This window comes from Ochotona curzoniae, unplaced genomic scaffold (assembly GCF_017591425.1).
Source record: "Ochotona curzoniae isolate NIBS_2020 unplaced genomic scaffold, NIBS_Ocur_1.0 contig_4645, whole genome shotgun sequence".
In the NCBI taxonomy this organism is placed as follows: Eukaryota; Metazoa; Chordata; class Mammalia; order Lagomorpha; family Ochotonidae; genus Ochotona; species Ochotona curzoniae.
Window position 1 is genome coordinate 2,775,165 of NW_024466353.1, and position 26,125 is coordinate 2,801,289.

Sequence of the window (26,125 nt, forward strand, 5' to 3'; positions counted from 1 at the left end):
GGCCAGGAACTGGTAGAGCCAGTATTTGAGCCTGGTTCTGGCTAACTCCAAAACCTCCCAGTTCCTTAAAAGGTCATCTGAATATTTGCAGATTTGTGTTTCAGCAAATAATAGTGGTAGTTACATGTTTATTCAGATAACGCCAAGTTTCCCTTTGACACCAAGTTACAAGCCTAACTGTATTTAAGGAGAACAGTCAGTTGATGGAACACTGGCTTTTGTAACAGTGAATGAGGCATGAAGTTGTGGTCCACCTAAGGTAACATAGAAGGAGAAACAGAAAATAAGACAGTGTCCATGCAAAGTCCTTAGTTCCTTCAGCCATATCGCTTTGCAGGTGTATCTCAGCAGGTGTCTTGCTGCCCCTTTGGTCGGGTGGGGACACAGCCAGAAGGATGTGCCATGGCACCAGGGAACAAGTTCTCGGACTCCACTGGTGTTTGATCCTGCATTTGCCAGCCTCCAGAACTGTAAGCAACATGTTTATGTTGTATGTATGCTATTTTAAAAATAGAATTTTCTTTTTAGTTTAATAAAATTAAAATGTTGTTAGGGACTAGTATTGTGACACAGTACGTTAAACCTCTGCATCCCAGTTGGAATTTTGGCCACTTGGCCAACAATCCAACCCATTGTTAAAGTGTTTGGGAAAGTAGGGGCTGTAACACCTGATTTGGGAGATTGGGCTAGAATTCTGAGCTCCTAGCCTCAGCCTCATCCAACCCCAGCCATTACAGCTTTTTGGTAAATGAACCGTTGGTTGGAAGATCTTTCTCTGTCTGGCCCTCTCTCTGCCACTCTGCCTTTCAGATAACTAAATGTCTTTAAAATAAATGATCAAGACAACCACACATTTAAGCTTATGCTTTTAGCTCTCTACATTTTCAATCTCAGCATGAAGTAAAAGGCTAACTTTACAGTGCTTTTTTTTTTTAAAGAGGGTTCTGTAACCTCCCTACTCTGAAAGAAGCACGGTTTCCCCATAGCCTGAAACCTGTAACAGAACAATGCGCTGCTGTGATGTCGATCCTAAATTGGCACATCGTGACTCAAGGTGTATAATGGACAGTCCGGTTCACCCTTGACCTCTGGTACATGGTGTAGTTTTGAACACATGTGGGATAGCACGTGTGCTATTGCCCTAAAACCCCACCGGACTTCACCTGTTCTGTGCTTCCTCAAAATCACTGCCAACCACGCATCTTTTACTACCTGGTATGCTCTCACCTGTCCCAGGGCCATTTAAATGAAGTACACAAAAGACAGCTTTTTCAAGCTAGCCTTTATCACTTAGAAATATGATGCTACCAAGACTCCTCTGGGTATTCTCACAGCTTGATAGTGGCTTTCTTTAGAGTGCTGAATACTAGTACCAATTTGTTTATCACCTACAGAATGACATTTTAGTTGCTCTCATGTTCCGGTAGTTATGAATAACGTAAGTGTGCAGGTTTATGTGTGGACATAAGGTTTACAACTCCTTTGGGTCAATGACAGAATGCTTGATTGAACAGTCACGTGGTAAGAGCTTATTAAATTTTATAAGAAAACACCAAACTGTCTTCCAAAATGGCTTGTATCATTCTGTCATGTGATTAATGAATCAGATTGTTTCACTATATCCTTGTGATTTTTAGCAATCTGTTTTCTGGATTTGGGGCTTTGTGATAGTTAAACTGTCTTGTAAAGCCTAGAGCATATTTCAGTTGACAATGGAGTAGAGCAATTCCAGATTGTGGAACAGAAGCTCGGTCCCTCATTTCCTTCCTCTTTGAAGGTAGGTTGACTGTTGCCCCAAGGGGATACCTCAGTTTGGACTCCCTAACATAAGACTGTTTTTTTCAGTTGGAATAAACTCGATTTCTCAGAGAAGTGAGATTTGTTTGCCTACAATTTAAATAGAAGCAAAAATGAAGGTTATTTGTTGTAGTTATCACAAGGGTTGTCACAGCTCCTAAAACCATGCTTCAATTTCTCTCAGATTCTGAAATTCAGACTGAGTCATTTTATCATTGATTAGATTTAGTGGAAGGATTGCCAATACTGCAAAGTTGTGAACAAGGACATTTAAACTGAAATTCCCATTTAGTAACTTTCTGTTAGATGCAGATTTCTTTCTATGTGCCAACATGTTTCTGACAGCATTCTAACAGACCTTCCCACGGCTTCTATGGGAATGACGTATCTTTGCACATGGTTTCTTGAGGTTAGCAAATCCCGTCGAATTCAGTTATAATCCGGCCATTCTGACTCTTAATGTTTTAAGGAAACTGTGCACCCAGTTTTCTACAATAACTTCCATTCAAAATTTTAAAAGTTGGATAGATAGTAGTAAATTTTACTTCCATTACATATGAGGACTCTCACTGCCTGGTCATCATTCCAAAGGATAATAATAATGTGAATACTGAAGAGCATCCGGGATAACAGAAGATTTTCTATCAACGACTATTTAAGAGTAAGGTAGCAAGAGTCAGAGCCATTCTGAATAGCAGTGACCTGCTGTGCTCTACGCTCACAGAGCAGAGAAAATATGATATGTACTCCAAGACAGACAAGAGATTCAGAATATACATTCTAAAAAGTCTGTGAGTGAAAATAAGGAAAATTCAGAGAAAAACCGTAAAGGATTCTTCAGCTTGCTTTGGATCTGCATGGAAGAACAGGCAGGTGCTTGTTTTTCAATCCGTGTGAGAACTGATGAAAACCCTTGGGGGAGAGATTCACCTGAAGCAGTGCATGCTTTTGGCCTATGGTGTACTCGGAGCTACTCAATGCTAATTTCGTGCAGTTGAGCAGACATAAAACCTCCCCAAAGTGCGTGGATTTGCTTCGTAAGCCTAGTTCTTACTCTAACAGTGTCTCATTTCAGGCTCGCTGTGTTCACTCTGGTTCCCAGTGTATCTCTGATTCTGTCTTTGAATTACATTACTCAACTGACACTCCCTTTTTGATCTAATATGTACAATAGCAGTCTTATCTATCTAGGAATAGGTTGAGAATAAAAAGATCCCTTCACCAAGGCATATGAGCACTAGATATGCAAATATTAACAATGTCTGACTGAGTGGTCTGCCATCTGCCAATCACAATAAAAAGAGTGCTATATTCTTTAATTCCCCAACAACTCTATTGTGTGGATAAAGGGCCCATCTCACGGTCAAGTGCTGCTGAGACTTTGAAGGATATATAATGTGCCTCTGTCACTGATAAGCATCTCTCACACATGCGATACTACAGAGGAAGATCAAGCAAAGCCTGAACTCCATAAATCTTCCAAACTAAATGTCTTAAATGAACCTTATTTTTAAAACATGTCTGTTTTTTACTGTAAGGGCAGATATACAGAGAGAAAGAGACAAGGAGAGAAAGATCTACCATCTGATGGTTCACTCCCCAAATGGCCCCAATAGCCAGAGCTGGGCCAACTTGAAGCCAGGAGCTTGGAGCATCTTCCGGGTCTCCCATGTGGGTGTAGGGTCCCAAGGCTTTGGGCCATCCTTGACTGCTTTCCCAGGCCACAGCAGGGAGCTAGATGGGAAGCAGGGCTGCCAGGATTAGAACTGGTGCCCACATGGGATCCTGGCGCGTTCAAGGTGAAGATTTAGCCACTAGGCTATCATGTGAGGCCCAATTAACTACATTTTTAATGTCCTTGTTTGAAATTAAGACTGAAATTAATGATATAGTTACTAACTGTATTATTACTGGCTTATTAATAAGCCTTATCAGTTTACCAATGCCCCAAATTTATGATATGGAAAGCAGATTTTCCCCTGAATTCTGTGAGTACTCAATTAAGATGTGGGAAATTTCATCAAGCCAAACAGATATACCATATTATTTAGCCTCCAGAAAAATAAAACCTCAGACTTAGGACAATTTGTGTGAATGAAAATCTTGTCTTCCTGGTTCGCACGTGTAGGCAGTAATCAACACAGACTGGATGTAATTCAAATAGATGTGACATTTCTGCCTCCTTATTTATAGCTGTGAGCAGCTTTGACTGTCAAAATAAACTTTTTTTAAAAAGGAAAAAAAAAAAAGAACCAAAGAGACAGAAATCATTCTTCCTGGTTTGAAATAGTTTTACATGAAGGTAGTGTATTTATGCTTTGCCCTATTATAGAAATAAGTAGTTCTCTGCTTCTTTATAGTTCTCTATGAAGGACATATACGTGCATTTCTCCCATGACTCTTTTCCGTTTAAATATCACATCAACTCTCCTTTAGTATTTCTTACTAACACAACATTTCCAGAAAGGACAGAGGCTTTACAATTAGAGTGTTTTAGACACTTAACATCTTTGCTGTCTGATGCAGCTCCACCTGCAAGGCCACAACAGAGTCTTTGGATGGAAAGAGCATCCTTGAGTCAAAGACCTACTACTTTGTTTCCCTTCCCAGCTCCAGCGTCATCCCCCCGGTATTCCTTAATTATCTCCCTTTGATGGGTGTATTCATCCATCAACTTGTCAGAAAGTTATTTTGAGTGCCAGGTGTTGTGCTGATGCTAGAGCTGCAAAGATGACCTGATAATTCCGTAAGTGAAAGACAGGTTTGGGAGCTATTGCAGTGTCCCCTGGTAAGTGCCAGTGAGAGAGAAAGGCTGTTAACCCAGTCTGAGCGGTTGAGCAGGGCCAGGCAAAGAAGCCAAAGGGCATGTGTGGAAATAAAGTGCCGGCATAGGTTAGGAGGCAGGCAGCAGCTGAGAAATGGAAACAGATGCAGGGAACAGCTCCCATGGGCTGCCCTGGATGCCTAGATGAGGAATGTAAACTTTATATTGAAGCACGTGCACAAGGCAGTCAGATAGCAAATGCATGTTAGATCCTGCCAGCTGCAGAACCCGAGTCACAGAAAGGAGGTAGATTGTGCGAGTGAGCCTGCAGAGGTCACAGCACCTGCAGTCAGCATGTGACAAGAGCAGGCAGGAAGTGCGGAAGCAGAGGCCGAATCTCAGGATGGAGAGATCAGGTTTGCGAGAGACCTGAGTGACATGTGGAGTCCCCCTGCTCTAGTGAACACGTGAGTGGTGGCAGCCTTACACAGGATAGAAGTTCAATTGTTTTTTCTTTTAAAGGCTTATTTGTTTATTTGGAAGACAGTTACAGAGACAGAAAGAAAGAAGAGAGAGATCATTAATTTATTGGCTTATTCCTCAAATGGCTACAACTGCTTCCGCTGGGCCAGTCTGGAGCTGGGAGCCAGAAGTTTCTTCTAGTTCTCCCATGTAGGTACTGGGGTCCACGGACTTGTGTCATCCATCACAGCTTGTCCAGGAACAGGGAGCTAGAATGGAAGTTGAGCAGCCAGTATTCAGACTAGCACCCTCATAGGATGGTGGTGCTGCAGGTACCAACTTTACCACTGTGCCACCACGTTGCCCCTCCTCCACTTAGTTTTTTTAGTCATCATGTTGATGATTTTGTGGAAACCCCAGTTAGATATGAATCTAAGTCTCAGGAGAGAGATCTGCTAATGTAGATAGACAGCAGAAAAAAAACGCTAAGTGACTTCATGTATGAATGAGGTCATCAGTAGTAACACTGAAAATGAAAACAAAGAATGGTATAAGGTGACACTCAAGTGGAACCACTGCCTTCTTAGGGGTCAAGTTCAGGAATCTCCAGAATGTACGGTACCTTTGTGTGGGTTAGAAAACACTTTTACTGCCATCAGCCAGAGTAGGGGTTATAATGAATTCAGCATGGATGAATGAACTCTGCAACTTGAATAGAAGCCCCTGGAGACATTACCCGTGTCTTGAAGCCAACAGTGAGGGCTCAGTTGGGAAAGAGAAATCGAATGGCATCCAAGAAATGAAGGGGAAGGAGTTTTGAGGCCAAAAGAGGGATGTGCATTTCCAGCTGTGACTTGGAGTCAGGTGGTTGCCATCTGAAAAGACCGACAGATTCCTCCCGTGTTGGCAAGTTCTCGCTTCTGCCTCTCCAGCCACTGGCCTGCTTCCACCCACTCCACCATTAGAACATCCTTGCTTTGTCTTCCTGTGCTTTTCCTTTCCATTTGCTTGAGAGCTTTTTCTCTTCTTGTTTTTGGATCTTGATTTCTTTTTTCTTTTTCTCTGTACTGTTCCAAGCAACCATCCCTAGCAGACTCAGCTGGCCACATTTTTGGTCTTCACAAAGTACGTCTGATGAACCCTGGTTGTCCTGGACATCTACTGCTCTGTGGATTCACTTGTGGGTATACGTTCATGTGTGAACAAGGCGTAGTAAAGCAATTCAAGGCCTTCCTCATATACAATACCATGTTTTTGATCAAGGAAACTTGTATCAGTCTGATTTCAGACAGCTATACCAAATCATATGCCCATTAATTCAAGTGGGATTTTTTTAAAGGTTTCATTGATTTATTTGAGAAACAGAGAAAGAGAGGAGGAGGAAGAGGATTAGATTCTGTGCACCACTTCACTACTAAATGCCTGTAACACTTGGAAGTGGGCCAGGCCCAATCCGAGAGCACCACGAGCAAGGCAAGAACTCATGTGCTTAAACCATCACACGCATCCTCCAAGGGTACACATTAGCAGGAAACTGGATTAGAAGTGGAGGCGGGATACAATCCAAGCACTCTGATATGGAACTTGGGTGTCTTAATTAGCAGCTTAACCTGTTGTGTCACAATGCCCACCCATGCAGTGAGGTTTTTAGCTTCTTTATCTAAGTATAGACCCAAGTACAGGCATAAAGAGAGGTTAAGTTAGGGGCACGAAGGGTCAAGTAAAGAACACCTCAATAAAAGAACTTCATTTTTTAAAAAAGATTTGTTATTATTAGAAAGGCAGATTAGATTTATGGAGAGAAGGAGAGACAGAAAGATCTTCTGTCAGCTGGTTCACTCTTCAAATGGTTGCAGCAGCCAGACCTGAGCCAATCCAAAACTAGGAGCCAGGAGCTTCTTCCAGGGTCTCCCATGTGGGTGCAAGTTCCTAAGGCTATGGGCCATCTTTTACTGCTTTCCCAGGCCATCAACAGGGAGGTGGATAGGAAGTGAAGCAGTTAGGACACAAACCAGCTCCCATAAAGGATCCTGGTACTTGCAGGATCCTATATGGGGCCATTGGGCCATCACACCAGGCCCCGAACTTTACTTTCTTGATGTTTACAGTGAAACTTCTAATATGATTAATTGCTTTGCCATAGTTGCGTGTCTGATGGTGAGTGGTGACTTCTCATCAGGAGTGCTGACTATGCTTTATCTAGGTCAAACTTGAGCTCATGATTTTACCAGAACTGTGTTGTTCAGCATGGTGACCGTCACAGACATGTAGCTACTAAAATCACATTCATCATAATGAAATAAAAACAAGCATTCGCTTCCTAAGTTACACTAGCCACGTACCAAGTACATGACAGCCACATGTGGCACGTCACCTCCAGATTGTCTCCATCACCACCACAGGGTGTCTTACTTGACAGCCTTGGCTGGAGCAGTACAATCATTGCTCCTCTCAGTCCCTGGCTTTGCTGACCACTGTGGAAACATGCGAGTCCATCAGCCATCCTGTACAACTTACAGGACACTACACAGCGCACTGTACTAGGAGCTGTGGCCATCGACCCCTGAGATCAATGATCTTCCTCTCTGTCTCTCCTCCTCTCTCTCTCTCTCTCTCTCTCTATATATATATATATGAATTTGCAATAAAATAAATATTTATAGACAAACAAATACATTTCTTCTGCTTTGAGGAGCCCCTAGTTATGCTGTCTTAATGGTGGCTATCTCCCAGAAGAAACAGCATAATAAAGACACAATTTCCTGAAATGGTGTTTTTCTTTGTTTACTCAGATTCACACCATTGCTGGATATCAGGTGCCAGGACAGCCAGGGAGCCCTGTCAGGCACTGCCAGTGTGCCTGACTTGTCTCCCCAAGGCACTAGGTGAGAATCACCCAGCAGCCTGCAGGCTTCACCCCTGTGCAGAATTGAACCAAGCAGCCTGCCTTTCATCATATATGTCCAGCCTTAGCTAACAGGAATCTCTGTGGCCTAATCAAACTTCTTTGAAGCTGTTGCAATGCTCCTGCCCTATCAGAGCCGTGAAGACACTGTATTCAGAAAGTGACCCTCGGATTTACTGGACAGAACTTCGTTCATCAGGATCGAGGCTGATTGAGAAACTGCTGAAATTTCCTAAACGTCGGCTTACTCTCTGCCTGGCAGGAGGCCTCAGGTCCTGCGAGTCCCACCACACACATGTGCACGGCCCGCAGCTTTCCCCAGAGCTCATCTGTGGCTACTGTGGATACCATAACGCACTGCCTTTACTCTGGCCCACTTCTGGCAATCAAAAACATGTGTCGGATCCTAATTAAATGGGAAGCACTGTGACATACAAGTCTCATATCTAATTAGAGAATTAAGGCACAGACAAGAAAAAGAACCAGGAGGTGCTAGTCAGGAATAAATGAAGGTGGTATGGAATGACATAAGGACTGTGCCCAAGGACTGGCTGTGTGTTGGTGATGGGAAACATGGCTGGCATACCAGAGTCCTAGGAACAAGGGAGCGATGTAGTACTTGGATAGGGCGGAGGTCCTCAGCCTTTTATGAAAGCAAGGCACCCTGGGGAAGATTTTAGAAATTGCCTAGTGGGACAGAACTGGAGCATCAGAGAAGTGTCAGGATGGTCAAAAAAGAAAAAAGTTGGAAGAAACAAAAGCTTGTTAGATCACGGTTAAAAAGCTGATGTCCGGAAGAGAAAGATGCCAAAAAGCCAAATTGCATTTGACTTTTGAATCACCTTGAATGCTCAGCCAAGAAATTTTGGAAACCTTTGGCAGTGTTTCTTCTGTTCAGAATCATGAGGGATCCCACGCATGATTTTACAGCTGGAGAAAGACCCCAGCTGCCTCTGTATCAGAGTACTTCAGGCCCCTGCTTGGGGGCCTGCATGGGAGAGGGAATTAAGTATAGACCCATTCTGGTTCCTCGCCAATTACTTGTTCTCTAAGACTCAGGATCCTGGCTGTTACAGTTGGGATGCGATTTACGAACATAATTGCCATGTACAGTTGCCCTGGGTCACAGCAAGGAGGGGTCACCACAGAGGCAGGACATCTCAGAGCTCCAACAAGTTAAAGCAGGACACTGAGAACTCTTGTCCCAGAAACAAGATGAGGGACCTCAGCATGGCATCTCCAGAACTACACATATTTCCGCCAGGGTTTCCAACCACTTGCTACCGGGCTTTGTTTTGCTGTCTCTGCTTCTTTCTCATGTATATGACTAAAACTCAAGTCACATGATGGCTATATTGGCTTAAAACGAATTGACTAGATGGGTTGATGGATGGATGGATGATGGCTAACGAGTTTTCTCCTTGGAGAAGACTGACTAGTGAGAATGGTTCAACTTGCATCCAATGGTTCCTAAGAATCTTTATAGAGGATTGCATTTGGTTCAGCAGTAAGCTAGTGACTGGAATACCTACATCCCAGATCAGATCACCTGGCTTTCATCTCTTGCTCTGCTCCAGAGTCTGTCTTGCTAATGATGGCTCAAGTATTTGGGGCGCTGCTATCCTTGGGGGAGACCTGGATGGAATTCTGTCTCTTGGCTTTGGGCTGCTCCAACCCTGGCAGTTGCAGGCATTTGGGGTATGAGCTAGTGGATGGAGGTTCTCTTCGTCTCTCAAGTAAATGGAGTGAATTTGGGAAATGGGGGAATCATTGCACATATCATTCTTCTAGATCTTAAAAGAATTATCACACTCTTGAACTAATTCAGGACCTTGAACAAAGCACTTTAATCTGACCTCTGTTAATCACGTAAGAAGTCATATGCAGCACATTTTTTTCCCCAGTTGGTTTGTGTAGAAGCCTTAGAAGAAATGTGTTGTCTCACAACTGACTAGAAACTTAACACTGTCATCCAGGGCAAGAGCAGTAGGCATAAGAACACCCTCTCTGGGGAGAACCCAGGCTCTGTGCAAACAAAGTCCTCTTCCTGCTCTCCTTCCACTGTAGGGAAGTGTAAGGATGGTGGACTGCCAGAACTATTCAGGCCATGATACCTACCCTCTGCAGGCCTCATGGAGTAGCTCGAGGCTGACCAGTGCTATCTGCAGCCCACACTCCAGTGAGGTAGACAGACTCCCTGCTAAGTGATCCACTGAAACCAGAGGCTAGGAGGCCAGGAATGCTCCCTGTAGATTTTGTGTATTAACTTTCTGGCAGGGTGTGGTGTGGTACAGAACAATCTCCATGGTTATCTTGTGTACTCATCGTTTCTACTATCAGATTTGACTCAAAGGTATATTGTACTCTGTTTCATAAAAAGAAATGCAGTCCTCTGTCATCCAGGTTTCAGGAAAGGTTCATTGAGGACTTTGGATCTTGAGCTGAGTGTTAGGGAGAAGCACAAAAGAAGAGCTGCCTCAGCCAGCTGAGCTCTGGAGGCAAAACTGAAGAATAGGAGCCAAATAAGGAGGAAATGAGTACCAAAGTGAGAGCTTCTGAGAGCAGCTGCAACCCACGTTCTCCAAAGGAAATGATGGTGTGCAGTGGAGTGTTGATCTCAAACGGGGTTGCAGTAATGAGGAGGATTACACTTCTTAGTAGCAAGAGGAAAATGAGCAAAATAATAGGAACATGCTCCTATGGCGAAATGAGACCTTGATGTGGCCAAATAGGAACTAACGTTGGGGAAGTAATCTGCGGCAGGTGGATTCCTCGGGAGAAAAGACCCAGATTATCTATCCTGAAGGGAGAAATGTCCCCAACCAGCAGACAGGCTCAGAGGCTGTGGGACAAATTCAAGCAGTTGGTGACTCAGACATGAGCTAAGGTGAAATTGTGGAGGAGAAAGAGAGGACCCAACGGGAATTTCATGCCTGGAAGGGTCCAAGGATTAGATATTGCTCCTCATGAAAAGAAACATTAGGCCTGATATGGTTTAATGGATAACAAAATGCTGTGCCCTTGTCAGGGTTTTAAAGATTTATTTTTATTATTTTTTCATTGGAAAGGCGGATGTACAGAGAGAGGAGAGAGAGAGAGGAAGATCTTCCGTCCGATGATTCACTCCCCAAGTGAGCGCAACGGGCCGATACTATGCCGATCCGAAGCCAGGAGCCTCTTCCGGGTCTCCCGCACGGGTGCAGGTTCCCAAAGCTTTGGGCCGTCCTCCACTGCTTTCCCAGGCCACAAGCAGGGAGCTGGAAGGGAAGCGGGGCTGCCGGGATTAGAACCGGCGCCCATATGGGATCCCGGGGTTGCAAGGCGAGGACTTAACCACTTGCGCCACCGCGCCGGGCCCTTGTCAGGGTTTTAAGCAGTCATTGGCTATCGAAATGCAGATTGTGGGAATAAGGTCACACTGCCTTTTCCTCACTTCCCCTAAGTAGATTGGGGCAGATCATTCATGCTTGTTTTAATATTGGACTAGCTAGAATCTCTTCAGATAGTAATGTCTTTTTTTTTTTTTTTTCACAACATAGAAAAGGCAGGCAGTTCAGGGACGATTTTTCACCATTGTAAGCTCTGCTCCTAAACTTTCAGTTGTGTTGAGAGTGTCCTTGCCACTCATTTTCTAAAATGGGTAAAGTCCTGTCTGCTGCAGAGAAGGATGCGGGCCTGCACGCAGAACAAAGTATGAAACAAAGAATGAGAAACTCACAATCAGGTGGTCTGAGTTCAATCCCAGCTCTACCTCCCAGCACTCATTCACATACCCTACCTTTGTCATCTTTACAAGCCACTTAATTTCTTCTGGCTTCCTACACTAGCCTCATCATCTCATCTCTTCAGCATCATAACCATTCCTATTGGGAGTTAGACAGTTTGTAGATGGTACTGTGAGAAAGACACTGCAGTTGACGAAGAAGCAGGCAGGAACTACAAGAATTGTCCAAACTCAGAAGCTTGGATGAGTTTGCTGCTAAGACTACAAGCTGAAGTTATTTGTACCAGCTCACATTCATGTGGGCAGGTAGAGTTAGGCCGCAAGTGGCCACCTCTTTAGTTGCCTTGAGGTAGCAACAACCGCACAAGCTGAAGGTGAATAAGACTCTGAAAATATCCATTTTGGTAGCAAAATGCCTGTGGATAAAATCCACACATATTGCTGCAGTACTAAACATCAGAAACCAACAGGGCCACAGAACATCAAGAGAAGCACAATATGAATGCAAGTACAAGTGTTGAACCATGGAGGCCCCTGCCACATATGACTGAAAAGAAGTCAGCTTACAACATCCCCACCACACTCACCTGGAACTGTTTCATTTAGGCTCCAGTCCAAACCTTCATGCCTTGTCTCCCTTGGAATAAACTTCCCTTCTAATAAGTTTATGTATATCTGCTCAAATGGCCCCGAACTAGAGCAAAGGTCTGAGTAGAAACAATTACTTGTGTAAGAAACCCAGAGGAGGCTTGGTTTAATAACAGGCATAATCTGAAGTTCCACTCCACAATTACTCTAAGGCCCTGGCCCAACTTTTCTTTGATGTTACCTTCATGTGTGTCATCACTTTTTAGCACATCTGATCATATTCCATCATCCAAGTGATAGATTTCTATCTAAACTTACTTCATTTTTCAAAAAGCCATCAGACTTGAGTACATTATTCTAGTAATACTGACAGAAATACTCATCTTCCAATTTGCTTAATCATTTTTGTGGATGATATTTGAGAATACCATTTGTTGGTTATACATTGTTGATGCTGTACTTTCCTAACCAACCTTCAGGCCTAACTAGGACTGCATTATACCTTCTGCAAGAAGAGAAAATACTCATTCATTTTTTTCTTTTAATCTTGTATGTTCTCCAAAGCGGCCTAGTCTCTGGGAAGCTAGAAACAACAAAAACAAAGGCTTTTCCTATAGCAAACTTATGCTATTGGAAAAGAGTTGATCTAGCAAATAAAGGAGAACATGGGTGTTCAGTGTGAAAAGAATGGATCTGAACAAATAAAAACAGAAAGCAGGGGGATGTGACTGATGATGACAGTGCAGGGCAGTTAGATTACGGGGTAGTCAGAGAAATTCTTTCTCAAAAGACTGAAATTCTGAGCTGAGGCCTGAATATAATGAAATAAGGATTCCTGTTCAGATCTTGAACTAGAGCATTGAACTCTGCAAGGAGCAGGTGCAAAGATTCTGGGTCAGGAATGAGCTCAGTGTGATCAGAGTGCATGAGGTGTGTCCGCTGGGGAGAAGAGGATCTGAGCTGAGAGTCAGCTAACTAGGATCTCCAAGTACAATGATAATATTTTCTTTGTTTTGATTAATGGCAATGAATGAACATTTCCTATGTAAGTAGGAGGATCGTAGATCATAAAGCTCTATTAAATGTAAGACAACAGATTTCCTGTAGTTTTTCCAACAAAGAAGCACGAACAGAGAAGGAGGATGAAAAACCAATGATACAGACACTTTTTAGGAGGCTAAGGAAATGAGCTTAAGATGTAGAGCAGCTTCCCAGACCTTCAGCTCATCGCTGGAACTTCCTGACAGGATTCCTTAACGAGCTCCAGGGTGCTGGGACATATGACGTCACTCAGTCTGGAATCAATGCTTTCCTGACACTGTCTACCCCAGGCTTTTACTTCACAGTCATTCTGTTCATTTTTAACGGTCTCTTTTCAAAAGCTCTGATTCACAATGTTCCTCCCAGTGACTTCCATGCCTCATTTAGTGTTTTCGAGGATTCTGCCCAGGACTGGTATTTTGGGTTGTTGTCCCTTAGGGCTCTGACCGCACACATCTCTGGAGGTCTTGTGTTCTTTCACTTGGGAAGTTTTTATCATTGTCCTTTACACGAATGCTGCTATAAGGTCAGGATTGTCATTGTTTTAAGCCTGGTTCAAGAGAGGGAAGCTTCTTTAAGACTTTTACACATAAGTTCCTACCCACTATAGAAGTGTTTAAATATTTATTTATCTGAAAGGCAGAAGCACAGAGAGGGAGAGATCTTCCACCTACTGATTCAATCTTCAGATGGCCGCCAACAGCCAGGGCTGGGCAAAGCTGAAGCCAAGAGCTTCATCCAGGTCTCCCACATGGATGGCAGGATGCCAAACACTTGGGCCATCTCCTACTGCTTTTCCCAGGCCATTAGCAGGGTGCTGGATTGGAAGTGACGCAGTCAGAACTTGAACCAACACTTTTATGGAAAGCCACAATGTAGTTGACAGCTTAACTTGCTATTCCATAACACTGGTCCTTGATACAGAACTTTTTCTGAATAGTCTCTTAATCTTGTCACCTGCACTTTATACCATTCCGTCTGAACAACCTGCTATTCATGAGCAAGAGCTGGAAAGGAGGCTGAAGAACTCAACCTTTACAATGACTTTTATTCCTTCTCAAAACAAGAATTCCTGGCATTTCAATATTTTAGGCTTCCAAAATTACATCCACATGTAAGTTAACATTTGCTTCAGTAACATCAAGTTAGCTAAGGTTTCAAGTCATGCAGGGGAAGCTAGCTTGTACTCACATAGCCCTGAAGTATGGTGATGCACGATGGTGTCCGCACTGTGAGAACTTCACATCTCCTTTCCTCAAGTGCATAGCAGCAGCATAGTGTCAGGACTTCCCGCTCCTGAAACAAGACCTTGGAGTCAGCTGGCAGCATTGAAAGATCACGAGGAGGACAGATTTCAAATCTTTTTTTTTTTTCTCTTTAGTTAAAGCTGACCCTGCCAGGCATCTTGTTAGAATGTAGGAGTTCTGTCTAAAATGTATGTTCTGTCTAAAATGTATGGAGAAAGTATATATACTCTCCATTTCATATATATATTTATATGGCAAGCTATATTTATATCTAAGGGGATATAAATATATCCCTTCAGAAAACCACAGATAAAAAACAGTCCAAAGAAACGAGAAGCAGAAAGGATAAGCACCTTCTGCAGTAAACACCGGATGCCGCTCTCCTGGAGGCACCTGCTCCTGGGCCTGGAATCCAGCTCAAGCAGAGAGACTATTCTGAAGGAAGGGGAAACACACAAGACATGAAACAATTGTAGTTGGTGTGACAGCCTAAAGCAGGAAGAAGTAAACAAACCCCCACAAGCACGGCTTGTTCTTCCCAACTGCTAATTTTGTTGAGTTCACAGAGAAATCACTTACAGGAAGCTGGGGTTAGCAAGGGAGCAAGAGATTTGCATTAACTCAGAGTTATACCGGAATATGAGGTCCACATTGGACAGAACTCGTTCTAAAGCTATTCATAACTACATGGAAACTCAGTCTCAAAGTTTCAGTTCAGTGTCAATCCAATTCGATTTATAGTTAGACAGAAAAGATTAGCCCAGTTATCTAGGAAAGGCTATATCCTCTCAGGTGGAAAACCATATTTATTACTGTCTTTAAGGTTCTTTTAAAACAGCATCCTGGCATAAAATAAAAATCTTGGAGCCAGGCCTCTCAGTTTCCCAATGATCAAGGAAAAAAAAAAAAAAAACTGGCTGACAGAAAGAGCCCATGCAAGGCTCAGAGAGAAGCTCTTCAGATAACCAGTCCAAATATGTTAGGAAATTGATGGAGAGGAAAGGCGCGTGGATCAAGAGATGCAGAATTGCAAAAGAGACGTAGATTCTGAAGGAGGAGGAATCACCTCTCTGAGATGGCGCTGCAGCCCTGAATGGTAACTATCCAAAATTAAAATGGGTTTGAAAGGGTACTACTCACAGCAGAAACAATTATCTACCAAGTCAGCCTTATGGATTGGACTTCATTAAAACTGAAGAAGGAAGGAGTGAAACACAAAACTGAACAAGAATAATCAAGGAAAATGAAACATCAACCAGTGCGTGGAGTCTCAGAAAAGGAGGAAAAAGAACAGGATAAACAATACACCATGAGAAATAACCCCAAGAATGTTACAGAAGGAACGGGCCGGAGGCTGAGCCAATCTGAAGCGGGGAGCCAAGAACTTCTTCCTGGTCTCCCAGTTGGGTGCAGGGTCCCAAGGCTTTGGGTCATCCTCAACTGCTTTCCCAGATCACAAGCAGGGAGCTGGATGGGAAGTGAGGCTGCCAGGACACAAACCAGCGCCCATATGGGATCCCGGCATATGCTAGGTGAAAACTTTTAGCCACTAGGCTACCATCCTGGGCCCAAGATCATTAGGATGCTGAAAATAATAGAAAGTTTCTGACTTAGAATTTTTACCCAAAGCAGGTAAAATTGTTACGTCACAGAGTTTACACGAGGGTCATTTGGGTTAGTACTATAAAGAACTTAGAATTGTTCCTGTCCCCTAATAAATAAGAAAAAGCACTTGTTACAGAAGCTAAAAACTACACTGCAGTTAAGACTGCAAATTGCTGTAATACGTTCTAGAGAAAAACAAGAAACAAAGGAAATATCATAGAAGCAAATGTAGCTAGTATTTATTTTTACATTTTTCTACAAGCAGGATCACCTCTTTTATTAATACAGGATACCTCTAGTAGTACGTAGCTGAAGATTAGCAGGGATTTGTTTTAGTTCACTGCTTTACATCTCAATCCCTGGGACAGTATTGGATAAGCTGTGAAATAGCCCAGACTATGAACTGGAGAAAACGACAATTTGTAAAATATGAAAAAAATTTTTAAAAACCCAATATCAAAAATGTTTTAAATTTTAATCCGACTTCTCCATTAAATTAATCCTTTTTTTTTTTTTAGGGTCTGCTTACTTGTTTCTTTTCCATAGTGGAAGTATTTAATTTAGGCATCAAACATAGTGAATTAGAAAAATGGATTTGAAGCCTAGGGGAGCAAATTTGATAGGCAAAGTAATAGAGAGAGACAGAGAGAGGATGATCTTCCATTCATCAATTCATTCTCCAGATGTCTGCAGCAGCTGGGACTAGATCAGGGTAAATTCAGACGCCAGGAGTCCAGAAATCCTTATGGCTCTCCCATCTATCTGAGTAGCAGGAACCCAAGTATGTGGGCCATCGTCTGCTTCCTCCTGGATGTTTTAGCAGGGGGCTAGATCGGAAGAGAGGAGACCAGACCTGATATGGAATGGAGAGCACTGCAAGGGGCAGTTGAGTCCCCCCGATACATCCCCCTCTGTAAGGCCTTTAAGATACCCTCAAAGTTATTACCCAGAATAAGCCTCTCATTAGTGTTCTTACTGTGAATAAACCAGAAAGAGAGGAGCAATTAACATGGGAGCCAATTCAAGTCTTTCAAAACTGAAGTTGGGTTATTTGTGCCAATCAAGATAATCTGAAAATGCTTGTATCTGTGGTACAAATACCAGCACTACATTTTATTTTCCATAGACCTAAAGGAGGAAGGTATAATTCGCTGTTTCCCTTATCCCTTTAGTGTCTCTTAGAGTTCGGAGATAGGATGCCTTGTGTTTGCTTGAGAAAAATGAAACAAAAAAAAAAATCCAAACCTGGTAGCTTACAAGTCCGAAATGTTTAGAAACAAGTCTTTCATGCCAGTACTTACTGATCATTACACGTAAAGAGTTTTAGAGGTAGAAGTGTACTTGAAGCTCATCACCCCTGCAAATCACAAGTGATCCGACAGAGCACGCACAGCTCGCTGAGCTGGGCCCAGAATCCAGGGCTTATCTTGTTTTTCAGTGGACTGTGGCTTTGGTATTTTTTTTTTTTCTTTAAGGGTCTCTGTGCAGTCCTTTGCTCCTTCAGACTCTTTCTCCATTAAATTTTCTCTGCTAATGGATGTCAAATAGAGATTTAGAGCAATCTCAGAGCTGTTTCTGGGAATATAGAGGCAGACTTAGAATAGTTTCTTCTTGTAAGCCAAAAGCTATAGGAGTCATATAAATGTCTTTGAGCTTATAAGAAAGGTTTTGCTATACAGTAACTCTGGAGAAAGATGGGATTTAGTCTCATAAATGCTTTGCTGTATTTCTCTATTACTTTATTGGGTGAATTTGACGTTAGTATGAAGAGATTCACAAGCTCTCAATGAAGGCCTTTCCCCTAATTGGAAGACTTCCCTCAAAAGATGATGATTCACCCATTAAAGAGATAGGGGAAGGTGTTTGGCACAGTAACTTAGTCTCCACTTGAAATGCCCATGCCCTGTATTGGAGGTCCCGGTTCCAGGCTCAGCTACTCTGCTTCCAGTCCAATTTCCAATTGATCTCTATCCCAGAGGGCAGCAGATGGTACTCAGGCCCCTGGCTCCCTGCCACACACATGGGAGAGCCAGAAGAAGTTCCTGCCTCCTGGCTTCGGCCTGAGCCCGACCTGGCTTTCACAGACATCTGGAGAATAAACCAGCAGGTGAATCTCTGCATATTTTTCTAGATATGTGTCTGTCCCTCTGCCTTGCAAATAAAAAAAGAAATGAAAAGTCAGTGAAAAAAAATCTTTTATGATGTCTTGTATCATTCCACATTTTGCCCATTAGCCAACATTTTTTTTTTCTCTTCAGTATCTTCCTTAACTCATAATTAGAGTTTCTTATATCTGATTGCTAAAAAACAGAGATGATTTTTCAATTACAGACATGCAAATATTACCCCTCATTTTCTTTTTGCTCTTCCAGTATATCCACTTAAACGGAACTTGAAATTTAACCACTTCAAATATCCCATTCATTTGATTTCTTTTTTTCTCTGTGGGTAATCAAAATTGTTTTAGAGGCTTTATTTCTTGCTAAATGGTCTGCCTTATAACCAGTTTTCTGCGGCTGAAGCTGAAGCGAGATGGCTTTTGAGTTGTGCAGTCATACTTGCATAAAATCTTTTCTCCCTGTCCATGAGCAAGCCCACAGAGCTAGAAGGTAGGTAAAGGGGAAGTAGCACAAGCAATCTAAAGACGTCTGTATATTTTGGCGCCATTATCACTAAGAACGCTTGTGTTCTTGGATAAACGAATACATTGACAAGACAGTTTGAAATTCACTTTCTGATCATTGACGAGATAACTACGTTTTGTTTCTCAAGCTGGTGTGCTGAGGGATGTGGTGGAAACCTTTTAGGACCAGGAGGCATTATCTGTGTGTCATCACACAAGGGTGATTGCGGTTGGCCGTGGGAAAGCCAACCCACACTGCTTTGCAGTTTGAGCCTGCGGACAGGTGTGCTCAGGCACAGGGATATATAACAGAGAACCTTCCTCCTGGCAGTCCACAGCTACGCTGATGGAAAGCTGGGAGTTGTGGTATGTAATGAGCATCCATCTCATTGCTCTTTAGGTGGGATTTAAATTCTTCTGCCACATTGCCTGCTTTTTTCTTTTTTGTACCTTCTGGCCCCAGAATAAAACCACCGTCCCAGAAGTAAGGCCAAAAGGTAAGAGAAAACCAAGCAATGCGTGAGTCTGCGGTGTCGGCAAAGCTATTAGAGACAGGGAAATGAGTGGGTGAGAGACTGGTCTTTTTACCTCATTTACACTTGCTTTGGTCTCCACTGTAGCTCAACTGAACTTATCCTTAAAAAATCAATGACTAATTTCCTGTGAACCAGAATCCAGCATTCTGCAATGTTCTTCATTGATTGGAAATGAATACTTGGTTCACACTATTCTGTGTAGCCCAAGACAGATATTTGTCACAGGCTTATTTGGCGCATTTGAGTGGAGTAAAATGGAAAAAGTTCACTATGCATAAGACTATCACTCTTTTTCAGGCGTTAGAGGTGGGAGTTAGGAGATGGGGGAAGAAAGGACAGAGTTGTCTCCAATCACGGAAACTCAACTCTGCCTTGATTTGTGTGCAGCACAAGCTGTGCTCTGGCACATCTGGAAGCCATCTATAGTGGAAGGGTTTTCATGTGGAATTCAAGCATCGATGAAAGCAGGAGACTTGGGGGGCTCCAGGGAAGAATACGACATTTTGATTGCATTTGATCATTTTATTCAATTCTCCTAGGGAAAAATCCAATTAAAAACACATCTTAATTTTTGTGGTCAGAGCGTAGATGATACATTCCAGCTTGGGCCTCATGATAGATTTTTTTGGTTTTCACTAATTAATCAACTCTGAAGTACTTGGGAGGCTGTTTTTCCTGTTATTTGTGGAGGAATTGGAATACAATCTCATTCCATACTTGTGCTTGGTTTCTCCATGGGAAATGTTCAAATCTTGTACATACTAGAGCAGTGAATTACTAGTCCAAAACAATTTCTAAGGAGATTTTTAAAGTGCAATAGCACAGTAGTGTGAATGAGTGTGATTGTGTGGAGCAATTGGGGAATTACGATGTGAATATGTAATGTCCTATGCCCTTTCATTTTGAAGCAATGGAATATAAAAATAACATGAATGGACAAGTAATTAGTGCACTTCATAAATAAGAAACTCTGGGTATGTTGCTTAACCTCCTTGACCCTGGGTTTTCTCACCTGGAATAACAATCCTTACCTTATTGTTGTAAGAATTGAATGGAGTAACACATGTGGAGCCCTAGCAGAAGATCTGGCACAAAAGATCTGCTGTTGTCACATTTGGTATTGTGTTGCTTGTTGTCAATCAAAGTTTACAAATGCAAGACAGCACCAATTACAATACCCAAACAATTACCATATATTTTTTTCCCCAATGAGAAAGCTTGATGGAGGGGCCCTGCAGTGTGCTGCTTGTAGAGGGTATGTCTGAAGAAAGGTTCAGAACTCACACAGACCCTGGCACTAAGACAATAGGAGGAATGCTGATGTGGCAATTCCAAGATAAGCAGCAGCAAAGTTCAGTGAAGGCAGTCTTGTTCTCCCTCAGCCTGTGCTGCCACAGCTTTGCTCAACCACCATCACATTAATGTACCTCTAGGCACCTCAAGAGCTCGCCTGGTATCAGTTTGAAAAATGATTGCAGCTCACCTGATTACCAAACTGAATAACAACCCAAGCAGGTGAACGTGCATGCCCTTTCCTCTAGAAAGGCCTGCCTGGGGTCACCTGCTGGCTTCATGTGTAAGGATACCTGTTGGGTGAGATCTAAACCAAAAACTTGGACATCATTGTTGTAGTTTCCCCCATGCATTATTTTTCACTCAAGGATTGAAGAACTGGGAGAACAAAGTTTTATTTCCAAGACCCATAGCTAAGCCTCTGTGGATGCATCGTATTGCATTTTAATAATCTGGAGTCTGAGGATTATCTTCAGATGTAAACTTTCATTCTGAACAGGGAAGATGGTTAAGTACTATGATGCAAGTTTGGGTTCCTAAGGGATCTCTACAAAGTTAGAAAAAAAATCACACACACGGGTGTGCACCGGGAGAGGACAGCAGCATCTTCCAAACTATTTTGGAAACAATAAACTTTTGTATGAAGATGACTACAATATAGATCCTAATAGAGTGATGATAATGTTGATTTAGTATTGCTCATCTTAGGTTGGATGTGTGAATCTATATTTTGTACTTTGTTCAAAAGATTCCATTGTGAAGTCACATTAATCGTAGTCCAATCCTGGCTTAGGGCCTTTAGATTCTTATAACTAGGGGTGTGTGTGTGTGTGTGTGTGTGTGTGTGTGTGTGTGTGTGAAATAGTACAGAACATGACTGAATTCTTTTAGGGCAAAAAGAGCTATTTGGGAAGATATATAAATAATTTGCTGGGATGTTGTACAAAGCAACAAGATGTTTATTTGAAAGAGCATGGAGCATACTTAGAACTCTGAAGGCTTGTTTCTCTAGGTTCTTTAAAAAATAGTAAGATGAATTTTTTTTTTCAATGTCAGTGTCACTTCTTCCCTTTCTAAAAGGAGCAGTTTTCCTGTCTTATGAGAGATGCATGTTCTGGTGTGTGGCGGTGAGCACACCGCATTTCTTACTGTGGTTTTGGTTTCTGATGTGTGTCAGCAGCCTTGGATCCTTCACTGCTGTGAGCTTGGAAAACAATTAATCAGTGCGTTTTACATTTCAATTTTAGAATGAGTTACTAGGAAATTTGAGGAGGAATTTACATGGAAGAAAATTGAAACGGTATAAGGAATATGTCTGAAGCAAAACACTGTATGCCTGAGTGGTGACTCACCCTGCGTTCCCCAGATAATGGCTCCTTATCTGTTCAACTCCATTAGCAAGCATTCATCCCTTTTTCATTTCTCAGGGTCGGTAAGCAGCGAATGAGTCATCTTCAAGTCAGAGTAATAAGAAGGTCCTTTTTCTTTCATAATTTACTTTTCTGTTGACCTGATGTCTGTATTTGCCCCAAGGTTTTTTGTGCCAGCCTTTTCATCATTGTGCCTTACAACTCATTTTACAACTGATTTTTCTCTGGGCTGTTTTCTCTGGAGATTGTCTTATTACTCAGTCAATTTCTCAAGAACACTGAGAAATAAGAGACTCTAATGTCAGCCAAGGAAGTATCTGAAAAAGCCACATTCTGTCTTCTGTAGGAAGATTTTCTTTTTCTGGAAATTGTTGTGTTGCATTTGGTTTTCCAGGGCAATTAAAATCTGCCCTGGCCTAGACTTGACCCTGCACAAGGGTAATAGCAAAAGCGTGCACTTTTCCTGTATGCTATGCTCAGAACAAAAATATTGGCTTCTATCAAGTTAGATTTTCAAGCTTAATTACTTTTGCTAATCTAATTGACTTTCTTCTCACCACAATACTCTGACCGACATTTCGATCTTTGATATTGGATGTTTTGTCTCCAAATGAAACAAACAAAAAAAAAAGAAAGAAAAGAATTTTTTTTTCTTTACCATATTTAGAGGATGCTCCTGTTTACTTTTTGGGTTCTTTTTTTTTTTGGAGGGGGGGTTGTTTGTTTGCTTTCTTCAGGAAAATAGTCTTCCCTCCTTTGGATTTCACTTAAAGATTTAAGTTTTTTTTTTAAAGATTTATTTTTTATTTTTATTGGGAAGGCGGATATACAGAGAGGAGAGACAGAGAGGAAGATCTTCCGTCCGATGATTCACTCCCCAAGTGAGTGCAAAGGCCGATGCTATCCCGATCCGAAGCCAGGAGCCTCTTCTAGGTCTCCCACACGGGAGCAGGGTCCCAAAGCTTTGGGCCGTTCTCGACTGCTTTCCCAGGCCACAAGCGGGGAGCTGGAAGGGAAGCAGGGCTGCCGGGATAGAACCGGCGCCCATATGGGATCCCGGGCGTGCAAGGCAAGGGCCTTAACCACTGTGCCACCGCACCGGGCCCAGCATTATTTAAGTTTTTTCATGTTACTGTCTTGTAAGCATTGTATTATCAAAAAAAAAACACTTCATTTGGGAATCATGTGATAAAATTGATTATCTTCGTAATGATTCTTGCACAGTGTTGTACCATATTTTGGCAGATCTTAGTAGTCCCTGATGTGCAAACACGCCCATGAATAAAACTCACAGCAGAATGTCTGTCTTGGACAGAGGAGAGGCACAGACCGTGAAGGTCTCTTCCACGCGTCATGTGCATTTTCTCTCTCTGTCATTACTCTGTTTTGCTCTCCTCTGCCTGACATCAACATCGGCTGTTCGTAAAAGCATTTTCACCCATGCAAATCTGTACTATAAAACCCATATTCCCACAACAAGTATGGCAAGCTGAGTTTCCATTGTTATTTCAACTGTGCTATGAAAATGGGTTGCTTTTAGACCTGTAGTCTGCTTTTAACTCCTGTTACAAAGGAGAAGCACAAGAAGGTGTGCTATCCCTGAAACGTGTGTGGTCATTTTAGTTAGTCCATGCAACAAACTGAGATGTGTGGCATGGAAATCACATTGTAAACAAGCCCACAGATCAGCCAGTTAAAAACATTCTTTCATTCACACCATGTAGTAGTTCCAAAAAACAAAAAGAATGTGGTTGTTGAATTGAATATGCCAAAAACTCAAAAAGAGAGAGAGAGAGAACATGCCTTTTTTCCCCTTCATTTCCTCATTCAGGAAATCTTTTTTGAGTATTTGACAAATGTTGGAGATATGAGATGAGTGAAATGTGAGTGGGATCCCTGTCCTCAGGGTATTTAAGGTACAGTGTGAGGGGCAAGTATAACCAACACGTCATGAAAAGAGACATACGATTTCAATTGTAAGGGTGGACACTTGGTACAGGAGTCAACTGTGACCCATAGCGAATGCCCTATTCAAAACCTGGCTACTCTGCTTCTGATCCAGCTTCCTGCTTGCACGAACCCTGGGAGGCTCAGGTACTCAGCCACCCTGGGTGGCTTCAAGTCCCTACCGCCTTTGTGGAAGGCCTGGGTTGAGTGCCCAGGTGTGGGCTGGAGTCTACGTCCAACTTTTATAGGAATTTGGCAATGGAAACAGCTGATGAAAACTCCCAGTGTCTGTCTCCTTGCCTTTCCTGCAGAAAGTGAAAGTTAATAATAATATCCCAACTGAACTGATTGTTAAAAGGGAAAGGAGACAAACCGGGCTTGGGAATGACGAGAACGGCATCATTGAGCATCTCAGGCTTGGCCCTGAGCATATGGCAGTGGACAAAGCAAACTGCCTGCCATTACGGAGCCTCTGTTTTGGTTTGGGGAGTATCAGGCTGTAATAAAATAACCAAACAGATGTAAATCATGCCAGGTAATTAAAAGAGCTGTAAAGAAATACAAAAGATAAACGAAGGGGGGAGTACAAAGTGTGCAGGTCAAGTGGATTCATTCCTAAGAAGCCTCGAAGGGCCTTGCTAACTTGCAGCCTTGGGACTCAGACCTGAGGCCAGGGCAGCTTTTCATGCCACTGTGAGTAGAGTGGGCTCGTACAAAGAGAGGGAATGTGATTGCAAGCGCGGAACAGGATAAGCAACAGGCTGGTCAGGAAAGATCACAAGATGAAGGAGCCTTTGCAGGATCCACATGGAAATGTCAAGAAAGCAGGCTATGCACCCAGCATATCTGAAAACTCAGCGCCCTCTCTGGGAAGGAGAAATTAATTTATAGGACATTCCAGAACCGCAAAGAAAGATAGTATTTTAGAGGGCCAAGCTGATAAACTAGAGAGGGAAATAGCCAACCACGTAGATTCCTGAGTAGAGTGGAAGGAACAGAGTTCTAATTCAAGTGGAAGCGTAAGTCTTACGTGCTTAGAGGTACACATAGGTGTATTTGTTTGGCTCATTCCCCCAAAGAACATTGTACACCTGCCATACACTATGCATAGCTGAAAGTACTGGGAATACAAAAGTTAAGCAGAGACCTCAGTCTCATGACAGAACAGAGTCCACGGGAAGCCTGGGCATGGTTGAAACACATCGTGAAGCTTTGGGAATGTGGATTTGCCATGATGCAGAAGAGATAAGGGTCTGATATCATGGCTTTTGTATTGAACAAAGAGCACATTGCAGGGGGTTTTAGACTCTCCTGAGTGAGAATGTGCATTGTACAGTTAATTAAGTATGTGTAATCCTAGACTAAGATGTCTTTCAAGGCATTTTCTCACAGATTTCCTCCTTGAAAACCAGAGCAAAGGCTTCAGACTCTGCATGTCTTCAAGCTGCCAGTAACTTCTGGGGTCTGCCTGGACCCCAAGATAGCTTTACCTCTCCAGTCTCCCAGCCTTCCTCCCCTTGGCCGGTGTCCATTGTTCCCATCTCTGTAGTCATCCTTCCCTACCCTCTCTCCTGCAGTCTGTGCTTTCTTTCTTCCTCACGGTCCTTCTTGCTCTTTTCTCCCTCCTTTGTCTTTCCACGGTGCCTTTGGAAGTGCTCTCTCTATGTTGGCTCCTTGCTGTAACTTACTATTTCCAACAGAGGTTATTAATTCTTGCCCAGAGATGGGCTACTGGAAAACTACCCACTGATAGTTTCCACTGATTGACTGACACTGGTGGCAGCCTCACTTCTGCATAATGGTTTAATTCAATGCCTCCTTCCAGGACTGCCCTTTAAGTCCCAGTTATTGAACCTGGAGGGGGGTCTTTCCCTGTTATCTTACTTGAGGCCTCTGCCCCCGTTGGCACTGGGATCATCCTCCTCATTTGTTTTCAGAGTCTCTGCTTCCTCCTCTGCCTTAACTACACTTTCTTAGGTTCTTTCAGATTTTTCCCACTTGTACTGTAAGCATTTCTGTGACACCATGGGATAACTTCACTGAATTCTGTAAGAGTCACTTCTCCCGTACTAGTGGCTTTCCAAGCACCCTAGAATCTCTGCACAAATGTATGAGAAACTCCCATTGCCTCTCTCACATGTCAAAATGCAATGGAAATTTTGTGTAAAAATTCCCTCAGACCTCCTTCAGCAGATCCAGTTAACACCACAAGCACCTATTGAG

The 26,125-nt window shown here is 42.7% G+C and overlaps 1 protein-coding gene across 2 annotated transcripts in view; it reads left to right on the top strand.

Moving 5' to 3' along the window:
* Positions 1 to 211: 211 nt before the first annotated feature.
* The window catches only part of FAR2 (fatty acyl-CoA reductase 2), an 84,259-nt gene continuing 58,345 nt past the window's right edge, over positions 212 to 26,125 (top strand). The window contains exon 1 of one of the 2 annotated variants that reach the window (XM_040987463.1): positions 212 to 470. The gene's annotated coding sequence lies outside the window, so the exon portion shown is untranslated. Of the gene's footprint in view, positions 471 to 19,023; positions 19,254 to 26,125 lie in introns of those variants that run through there. The other variant, XM_040987464.1, reaches the window with a different exon arrangement.